The following is a 10965-nucleotide window of genomic DNA, read 5'->3' as shown; positions in this document are numbered from 1 at the left end:
TTTTTCTTTTTTTATACCTTAAATTCTATGGTACATGTGCACCATGTGCAGGTTTGATACATAGGTATACACGTGCCATGTTGGTTCGCTGAACACATCAACTCGTTATTTACATTAGATATTTCTCCTAATGCTATCCCTCCCCCAGGCCCCCACCCCATGACAGGCCCCAGTGTGTGATGTTCCCCGCCCTGTGTCCAAGTGATCTCATGGTTCTATTCCCACCTATGGGTGAGAACATGTGGTGTTTGGTTTTCTATCCTTGTGATAGTTTGCTCAGAATGATGGTTCCCAGCTTAATCCATATCCCTGCAAAGGACATGAACTCATCCTTTTTTATGGCTGCATAGTATTCCATGGTATATATGTGCCATATTTTGTTAATCCAGTCTATTTTTGATGGACATTTGAAATGGTACCAAGTCTTTGCTATTGTGAATAGTGCCACAGTAAACATACGTTTTCATGCCTCTTTATAGTAGCATGACTTATAATCCTTTGGATATATACCCAATAATGAGAATGCTGGGTCAAATTGTAATTCTAGTTCTAGATCCTTGAGGAATCGCCACACTGTCTTCCACAATGGTTGAACTAATTTACACTCCCACCAGCAGTGTAAAAGCGTTCCTATTTCTCCACATCCTCTCCAACATCTGTTGTTTCCTGACATTTTAATGATTGTCATTCTAACTGGCATGAGATGGTATCTCATTGTGGTTTTGATTTGTATTTCTCTGATGACCAGTGATGATGAGCAATTTTTCATGTGTCTGTGGGCTGCATAGATGTCTTATTTACAGAAGTGCCTATTCATATCCTTTGCCAACTTTTTGATGGGGTTGTTTGTTTTTTTCTTGTAAATTTGTTTGAGTTCTTTGTACATTCTGGATATTAGTCCTTTGTCATATGGGTAGATTGCAAACATTTTCTCCCATTCTGTAGGTTGTCTGTTCACTCTGATGATAGTTTCTTTTGCTGTGCAGAAGCTCTTTTAGTGTAATTTGGTCCCATTTGTCTATTTTGGCTTTTGTTGCCATTGATTTTGGTGTTTTACTCATGAAGTCTTTGCCCATGCTTATTGCCTAGTTTTTCTTCGAGGGTTTTTATGATTTTAAGTCTAACATTGAAGTCTGTAATCCATCTTGAATTCGTTTTTATATATGGTGTAAGGAATGGATCCAGTTTCAGCTTTCTACATATGGCTAGCCAGTTTTCCCAACACCATTTATTAAATAGGGAATCCTTTCCCCATTTCTTGTTTTCATCAGGTTTGTCAAAGATCAGATGGTTGTAGATGTGTGGTATTATTTCTGAGGGCTCTGTTCTGTTCCATTGGTCTATATCTCTGTTTTGGTACCAGTACCATCCTGTTTTGGTTAGTGTAACCTTGTAGTATAGTTTGAAGTCAGCTAGCATGATGCCTCCAGCTTTATTCTTTTTGCTTAGGATTGTCTTGACAATGCAGGCTCTTTTTTGGTTTGATATGAACTTTAAAGTAGTTTTTTCAATTCTGTGAAGAAAGTCATTCGTAGTTTGATGGGGATGGCATTGAATCTATAAATTACTTTGGACGGTATGGCCATTTTTATGATATTGATTCTTCCTATCCATGAGCATGGAATGTTCTTCCATTTGTTTGTGTCCTCTTTTATTTCATTGAGCAGTGGTTTGTAGTTCTCCTTGAAGAGGTCCTTCATATTCCCTTTAAGTTGGATTCCTAGTATTTTATTCTCTTTGTAGCAAATGTGAATGGGAGTTCACTCATGATTTGACTCTCTGTTTGTCAGTTAGTGGTGTATAGGAATGCTTGTGATTTTTGCACATTGATTTTGTATCCTGAGAGTTTGTTGGAGTTGCTTATCAGCTTAAGGAGATTTTTGGCTGAGACGATGGGGTTTTCTAAATATACAATCTTGTCATCTGTGAACATATATGATTTGAATTCTTCATTTCCTAATTGAATACCCTTTATTTCTTTCTCTTGTCTGATTGCCCTGGCCAGAACTTCCAGCACTATGTTGAATAGGAGTGATAAGAGAGGGCATCATTGTCTTGTGCTGGTTTTCAAAGGGAATGCTTCCAGTTTTTGCCCATTCAGTATGATATTGGCTGTGGGTTTGTCATAAATAGCTCTTATTATTTTGAGATATGTTCCAACCATACCTAGTTTATTGAGGGTTTTTAGCATGAAGGGCTGTTGAAGGTCTTTTCTGCATCTATTGAGATAATCATGTGGTTTTCGTCATTGGTTCTGTTTTGTGAGGATTTACGTTTATTGATTTGAGTATGTTGAACCAGCCTTGCATGCCAGGGATGAAGCCAACTTGATCATGGTGAATAAGCTTTTTGATGTGCTGCTGGATTCGATTTGCCAGTATTTTATTGAGAATTTTTGCATTGATGTTCATCAGGGATATTGGTCTAAAATTCTCTTTTTTTGTTGTATCTCTGCCAGGCTTTGGTATCCGGATGATGTTAGCCTGATAAAGTTAATTAGGGAGGATTCCCTCTTTTTCTATTGATTGGAATAGTTTCAGAAGGAATGCTACCAGCTCCTGTTTGTACCTTGGTAGAATTTGGCTGTGCATCCTTCTGGTTGTGGACTTTTTTGGTTGGTAGGCTATTAATTATTGCCTCAATTTCATAGCCTCTTATTGGTCTATTCAGGGATTCAACTTCTTTTTCGTTTAGTCTTGGGAGGATGTGTATGTCCAGGAATTGATCCATTTCATCTAGATTTTCTAGTTTGTTTGCATAGAGGTGTTTATAGTATTCTCTGAAGGTAGTTTGTATTTCTGTGGGATTGGTGGTGATATCCACTTTATCATTTTGTATTGCATCCATTTGATTCTTCTCTCTTTTTTTATTAGTCTTCCTAGCAGTCTATCAATTTTGTTGATTTTTTCAAAAAACCAACTCCTGGATTCATTGATTTTTTGAAGGACTTTTTATGTCTCTATCTCTTTCAGTTCTGCTCTGATCTTAGTTATTTCTTGCCTTCTGCTAGTTTTTGAATGTGTTTGCTCTTGCTTCTCTAGTCGTTTTAATTTTGATGTTAGGGTGTCAATTTTAGATCTTTCCTGCTTTCTCTTGTGGGCATTTAGTGCTATAAATTTCCCTCTACACACTGCTTTAAATGTGTCCCAGAGATTCTGGTATGTTGTATCTTTGTTCTCATTGGTTTCAAAGAACATCTTTATTTCTGCCTTCATTTTGTTATTTATCCAATAGCTATTCAGGAGCAAGTTGTTCAGTTTCCATGTAGTTGTGTAGTTTTGAGTGAGTTTCTTAATCCTGAGTTCTAATTTGATTGCACTATGGGCTGAGAGACTGCTGTGATTTCTGTTCTTTTACATTTCCTGAGGAGTGTTTTACTTCCAATTATGTGGTCAATTTTAGAATAAGTGCTATGTGGTGCTGAGAATAATGTATATTCTGTTGATTTGGGGTGGAGAATTCTGTAGACGTCTATTAGGTCTTCTTGTTGCAGAGCTGAGTTCGGGTCCTGGATATCCTTGTTAACTTTCTGTTTCGTTTATCTGTCTAATGTTGACAGTGGGATATTAAAGTCTCCGGCTATTATTGTTTTGGAGTCTAATTCTCTTTGTAGGTCCCTAAGGACTTGCTTTATGAATCACGGTGCTCCTGTGTTGGGTGCATATGTACTTAGGATAGTTAGCTCTTCTTGTTGAATTGATCCCTTTACCATTATGTAATGTCCTTCTTTGTCTCTGTTGATCTTTGTTGTTTTAAAGTCTGTTTTATCAGAGACTAGTATTGCAACCCCTGCTTTATTTTTTGCTTTCCATTTGCTTGGTCGATCTTCCTCCATCCCTTTATTTTGAGCCTATGTGTGTCTTTGCATGGGAGATGGGTCTTCTGAATACAGCACATTGATGGGTCTTGACTCTTTATTCATTTTGCCAGTTTGTGTCTTTTAATTTGGGCATTTAGCCCATTTACACTTAAGGTTCATATTGTTATGTGTGAATTTGATCCTGTCATTATGATGTTTGCTGGTTATTTTGCCCATTAATTGATGCCGTTTCTTCCTAGCATCTATGGTCTTTACAATTTGGCATGTTTTTGCAGTGGCTGGTACTGGTTGTTCCTTTCCATGTTTAGTGCTTCCTTCAGGAGCTCTTTTAATTCAGGCCTGGTGGTGACAAAATCTCTCAGCATTTGCTTGTCTGTAAAGGATTTTATTTCTCCTTTACTTATGAAGCTTACTTTGGCTGGTGAAATTCTCGTTTGCAAATTCTTTTCTTTAAGAATGTTGAATATTGGCGCCCACTCTCTTCTTTCTTGTAGGGTTTCTGCTGATAGATCTGCTGTTCCTCTGATGGGCTTCCCTTTGTGGGTGATTGACCTTTCTCTCTGACTGCTCTTAACACTTTTCCTTCATTTCAACCTGGGTGAATCTGACAGTTATGTTTCTTGGGATTGCCCTTCTCAAGGAGTATCTTTGTGTTGTTCTCTGTATTTCCTGAATTTGAATATTGGCCTGCCTTGCTATGTTGGGGAAGTTCTCCTGGATAATGTCCTGAAAAGTGTTTTCCAACTTGGTTCCATTTTTCCCGTCACTTTCATGTACACCAATCAAAGATTTGGTCTTTTCACAAAGTCCCTTGTTTCTTGGAGGCTTTGTTCATTTACTCTTTTTTCTCTAACCTTGACTCTCGCTTTATTTCATTAATTTGATGTTCAATCACTGATACCCTTTCTTCCACTTGATCTAATCAACGATTGAAGCTTGAGCATACCTCACGAAATTCTCGTGCCATGGTTTTCAGCTCCATCAGGTCATTTATGGTCTTCTCTACACTATTTATTCTAGTTAGCCATTCATCTAATCTTTTTTCAAGTTTTTCAGCTTCCTTGCAATGGGTTCGAACATCCTCCTTTAGCTCAGAGAAGTTTGTTATTACCGACCTTCTGAAGCCTACTTCTGTCAACTCATCAAAGTCATTCTCCATCCAGCTTTATTCCATTGCTGGCAAGGAGCTGCAATCTTTTGAAGAAGAAGAGGCACTCTGATTTTTAGAATTTTCAGCTGTTCTGCTCTGGTTTCTCCCCATCTTTGTGGTTTTGTCTACCTTTGGTCTTTGATGTTGGTGACCTACAGATGGGGTTTTGGTGTAGATGACCTTTTTGTTGATGTTGATGCTATTCCTTTCTGTTTGTTAGTTTTCCTTCTAACAGTCAGGTCCCTCAGCTGCAGGTCTGCTGGAGTGGAACTCCAGCAAACAGTGCTGCAATAAACATACAGGTGCATGTGTCTGTATAGTAGAATGATTTGTAATCCTTTGGGTATATACCCAATAATGGGATTCTGGGTTAAATTGTATTTCTAGTTGTAGATCTTTGAGGAGTTGCCACACTGTCTTCCACAATGGTTAAACTAATTTACACTACCACAAACAGTGTAAAAGCTTTCGTATTTCTCCACGTCCTCTCCAGTATCTGTTGTTTCCTGACTTTTTAATAATCACCATTCTAACAGGCATGAGATGATATCTCATTGTGGTTTGATTTGCATTTTTCTAATGACCAGTTGTGATGAGCTTTTTTTTTTGTTTTCCATATGTTTCCTGGGTGATAAATGTCGTCTTTTGAGAAGTGTCTGTTCATATCCTTTGCCAACTTTTTGATGGGGTTGTTTGTTTTCTTCTTGTAAATTTGTTTGAGTTCTTTGTAGATTCGTGGTATTAGCACTTTGTTTGATGGGTACATTGTAAAAAATTTCTCCCATTCTGTAGGTTTCCTGTTCACTCTGATGATACTTTCTTTTGCTGTGCAAAAGCTCTTTAGTTTAATTAGATCCCATTTGTCAGTTTTTGCTTTTGTTGTCATTGCTTTTGGTATTTCAGTCATGAAGTCTTTGCTCATGCCTATGTCCTGAATCGTATTGCCTAGGTTTTTGTCTATGGTTTTTAGGGTTTTAGGTCTTAATTCATCTTGAGTTAATTTTTGTATAAGGTGTAGAAAGTGATCCAGTTTTAGTTTTCTGCATATGGCTAGCCAGTTTCCCAACACCATTTATTAAATAGGAAATTATTTCCACATTGCTTGTTTTTGTCAGGTTTGTCAAATATCAGAGGGTTGTAGATGTTTGGTGTTATTTCTGAGGTCTCTGTTCTGTTACATTGGTCAATATATCTGTTTTATTCCAGTACCATGCTGTTTTGATTATTTTATCCTTATAGTATAATTTGAGGTCAGGTAGCATGATGCCTCCAGCTTTGCTTTTTTGCTTAGGATTCTGTTGGCTGTGTGGGCTCTTTTTTGGATCCATATGAAATCTAAAGTAGTTTTTTAGAATTCTGTGAAGAAAGTCAGTTGGAGGTTGATGATGATAGCATTGAATCTATAAATAACTTTGGGCAGTATGGCCATTTTCATGATATTGATTCCTTCTATCCATGAGCATGGAATGTTTTCCATTTGTTTTTGTCCTCTCTTATTTCCTTGAGCAGTGTTTTGTAGTTCTCCTTGAAGAGGTCCTTCACATCCCTTGTAAGTTGTATTCCTAGGTATTTTATTCTCTTTGTAGGAATTGTGAATGAGAGTTCACTCATGAGTTGGCAGTCTGTCTGTTATTTGTGTATAGAAATGCTTGTGATTTTTGCACATGGATTTTGTATCCTGAGACCTTGCTGAAATTGCTGATCAGCCCTAGGAGATTTTGGTCTGAGGTGATGGGGTTTTCTAAATATACAATCATACGATCTGCAAACAGAGACAATTTGACTTTCTCTTTTTCTAGTTGAATACCCTTTATTTATTTCTCTTGCTTCATTGTCCTGGCCAGAACTTCCAGTACTATGTTGAATAGAAGTAGTGGGAGAGGACGTCCTTGTCTTGTGCCCATTCATTATGATATTGGCTGTCGGTTTGTCATAAATAGCTTTAATATTTTGACATACATTCCATCAATACCTAGTTTATTAAGAGTTTTATCATGAAGGGATATTGAATTTTGTCAAAGGCCTTTTCTGCATCTACTGAGATAATCACGTGTTTTTTCTCATTGGTTCTGTTTATGTGATGGATTACATTTATTGATTTGTGTATGTTGAACCAGCATTGCATCCCAGGGATGAAGCAAACTTGACCATGGCAGATAAGCTTTTTGACGTGCTGCTGAGTTCGTTTTGCCAGTATTTTATTGAGGATTTTTGCATCGATATTTATCAGGGATATTGGCCAGAAATTTTCTTTTTATGTTGTGCCTCTGCCAGGTTTTGGTATCAGGATGATGCTAGCCTCATAAAATGAGTTACAGAGGAGTCCTTCTTTTTCTATTTTTTGGAATAGTTTAAGAAGGAATGGTACCAGCTCCTCTTTGCACCTCTGGTAGAATTCGGCTTTAAATCCATCTCATCCTAGACTTTTTTTTTTATTGGCATGCTATTAATTACTGCCTCAATTTTATAACTTTTTATTGGCCTATTCAAGAATTCAATTTCTTCCTGGTTTACCTTTGGGATGGTGTATGTGTCCAGGAATTTAACCGTTTCTTCTAGATTTTCTAGTTTATTTGTGTTGAGGTGTTTATAGTATTCTCTGATGGTATTTTGTATTTCTCTGAGATCAGTGGTGATATCCCTTTCATAATTTTTTATTGCATCCACTTGATTCTTCTCTCTTTTCTTCTTTATTAGTCTGCTAGCAATCTATTTTGTTAATCTTTTCAAAAAAAGGCTCCTGGATTCACTGATTTTTTGAAGGGTTTTTCATGTCTGCATCTCCTGCAGTTCTGCTCTGATCTTAGTTTATTTTTGTATTCTGTTAGCTTCTGAATTTGCTTGCTCTTGCTTCTATAGTTCTTTTAAATGTGATGTTAGGGTATCAACTTTAGATCTTTCCTGCTTTTTTTTGTAGGCATTTAGTGCCATAAATTCCCCTCTAAATCTGCTTTAAATGTTTCCCAGAGTTTCTAGGATGTTGTGTCTTTGTTCTCATTGGTTTTAAAGAACATCCTTATTTCTGCCTTAATTTCATTATTTACCTAGTAGTCATTCAGGAACATGTTGTTCAGTTTCCATGTAGTGCAATTTTGAGAAAGTTTCTTGGTTCTGAGTTTTAGTTTGATTGCATTGTGGTCTGAGAGACTGTTTATGATTTCTGTTCTTTTGCATTTTCTGAGGAATTTTTACTTCCAATTATGTGGCCAATTTTAGAATAAGTGATATGAGGTGCTGAGAAGAATGTATATTCTGTTAATTTGTGGTGGAGAGTTCTGTAGATGTCTATCAGGCCTGCTTGGTCCAGAGCTGAGTTCAAGGCCTTAATATCCTTGTTAATTTTCTGTCTCATTCATTGTCTAATATTGACTGTGGGAAGTTAATTTCTCCCACTATTATTATGTGGGAGTCTGAGACTCTTCGTAGGTCTCAAAGAACTTGCTTTATGAATCTGGGTGCTCCTGTATTGGGTGCATCTCTATTTATGACAGTTTTTCTTGTTGCATTAATCCCCTTACCTTTATGTAATGCCTTTCTTTGTCTCTTTTGATCTTTGTTGGTTTAAAGTCTTTTTTTTTTTTTTTTTTTTTTTTAATCAGAAACTAGGATTGCAACCCCTGCTTTCTTCTGCTTTCCATTTGCTTGGTAAATACTTTTCCATCCCTTTATTTTGAATCTATGTTTGTCTTTGCACGTGAGATGCATCTCCTGAATACAGCACAGTGATGGGTCTTGACTCTTTATCCAATTTGCCAGTCTGTGTCTTTTAATTGGGGGCATTTAGCCCATTTATATTTAAGGTTAATATTGTTATGTGTGAATTTGATCTTGTCGTTATGATGCTACTTGGCTATTTGGCCCGTTAGTTGATGCAGTTTCTTCATAGTGTCGATGGTCTTTACAATTTGTTATATTTTTGCAGTGGCTGGTTATAGTTGTTTCTTTCCATGTTTATTGCTTCCTTCACAAGCTCTTGTAAGTCAGGCCTCGTGGTGACAAAATCTCTCAGCGTTTGTTTGTCTGTAAAGGATTTTATTTCTCCTTCACTTATGAAGCTTAGTTTGGCTGGATATGAAACTCTGGTTTGAAAATTCTTTTCTTTAAGAATGTTGAATATTGGCCGCCACTCTTTTCTGGCTTGTAGGGTCTGCTGATAGATCTGCTGTTAGTCTGATGGGCTTCCCTTTGTGGGTAACCCGACCTTTCTCTCTGGCTGCCCTTAACATTTTTTCCTTCATTTCAACCTTGGTGAATTTGACAATGATGTATCTTACTGTTGCTCTTCTCGAGGAGTATCTTTGTGGTGTTCTCTCTATTTCCTGAATTTGAATCTTGGCCTGTCTTCCTTGGTTGGGGAAGTTCTCCTGGATAATACCCTGAAGAGTGTTTTCCTACTTGGTTTCATTCTCCCCATCACTTTCAGGTACACCAATCAGACGTAGATTTTGTCTTTTAACACAGTCCCATATTTCTTGAAGGCTTTGTTTGTTTCTTTTTACTCTGTTTTCTCTAACCACATCTTCTCGCTTTATTGTTTTAAGTTGATCTTCAATCTCTGATATTCTTTCTTCTGCTTGATCAATTTGGCTATTGATACTTGTGTATGCTTACCGAAGTTTGTTATTCTCTAACCTGGTTATTCTAGTTAGCAATTTATCTAACATTTTTTTCAAGGTTCTGAGCTTCTTTGCATTGGGTTAGAACATGTTCTTTTAGCTCAGAGGGGTTTGTTATTACCCACCTTCTGAAGCTTACTTCTGTCAGTTCATCAAACTCATTCTCCATCCAGTTTTGTTTCCTCATTTGTGAAGAGTTGTGATTCTTTGAAGGAAAGAGGCATTCTGGTTTTTGGAGTTTTCAGCCTTTTTGCACTGGTTTCTTCCCATCTTGGTGGATTTATTTACCTTTGGTCTCTGATGTTGGTGACCTTCAAATGAGGTCTCTGAGTGGATGTCCTTTTTGTTGATGTTGATGCTATTTCTTTCTGTTTGTTAATTTTCCTTGTAACAGTCAGGGCCCTCTGCTGCAGGTCTGCTGGAGTTTGCTGGAAGTCCACTTCAGACCCTCTATGCCTGGGTCAGAAGAGGTTTCAGAACAGCAAAGATTTCTACCTCTTCCTTCCTCTGGAAGCCTCTTCCCAGAGAGGCTTCTGCCAGATATCAGCCAGAGCTCTACTATATGAGATGTCTGTCAGCATCTACTGGAAGGTGTCTCTCAGTCAGGGTACACGGGGGTCAGTCAGTGACCCTCTTGAGGAGGCTGTCTGACCCTTATCAGAGCTCCAGTGCTGTGCTGGGAGATCCACTGCTCTCTTCAGAGTCGTCAGTCAGGGACAGTTAAGTCTGCTGACACAGCCACCTCTTCTCCCAAGTGCTCTGTCCCAGGGAGAGGGGGGTTTTATCTATAAGCCCCTGATGGGCTGTAGGGGAGTTGCTGATCTGTCATGGGCTCCACCCAGTTCAAAATTCCCGGTGGCTTCGTTTACACCGTGAGGGTAATACCCCCTACTCAAGCCTCAGCAATGGTGGACGCCCCTTCCCCGCCAAGCTGGAGCATCCCAGGTCGACCTTAGACTGCTGTTCTGGCTGCAAGAATTTCAAGCCAGTGGATCTTAGCTTCCTGGGCTCCATGGGGTTGGGATCCACCGAGTCAGACCACTTGGCACCCTGGCTTCAACCCCATTTCCAGAAGAGTGAACACTCTGTCTCACTGACATTGCTGGTGCCACTCCTGCAGCTAGGTCAGTGTCCTCCCAAATGGCTGCCCGGTTTTGTTCTTGAAACCCTGGGCCTTGGTGCCATAGGCACTGGAGGGGATCTCCTGTTCTGTAGGTTGCGAATACCATGAGTAAAGCACAGTATCTGGGCTGGAGTCTACCGTTCTTCATGGCACTGTCCCTCATGGCTTCCCTTGGCTAGGGGAGGAAAATTTCCCAACCGCTGGCACTTCCCCGGTGAGGTGACATGCCAGCCTGCTTCAGCTTACCCTCCGTGGG

The sequence above is a fragment of the Macaca nemestrina genome, chromosome X (assembly GCF_043159975.1).
Source record: "Macaca nemestrina isolate mMacNem1 chromosome X, mMacNem.hap1, whole genome shotgun sequence".
NCBI classification, from domain to species: Eukaryota; Metazoa; Chordata; class Mammalia; order Primates; family Cercopithecidae; genus Macaca; species Macaca nemestrina.
This window is presented reverse-complemented; position numbering follows the sequence as displayed.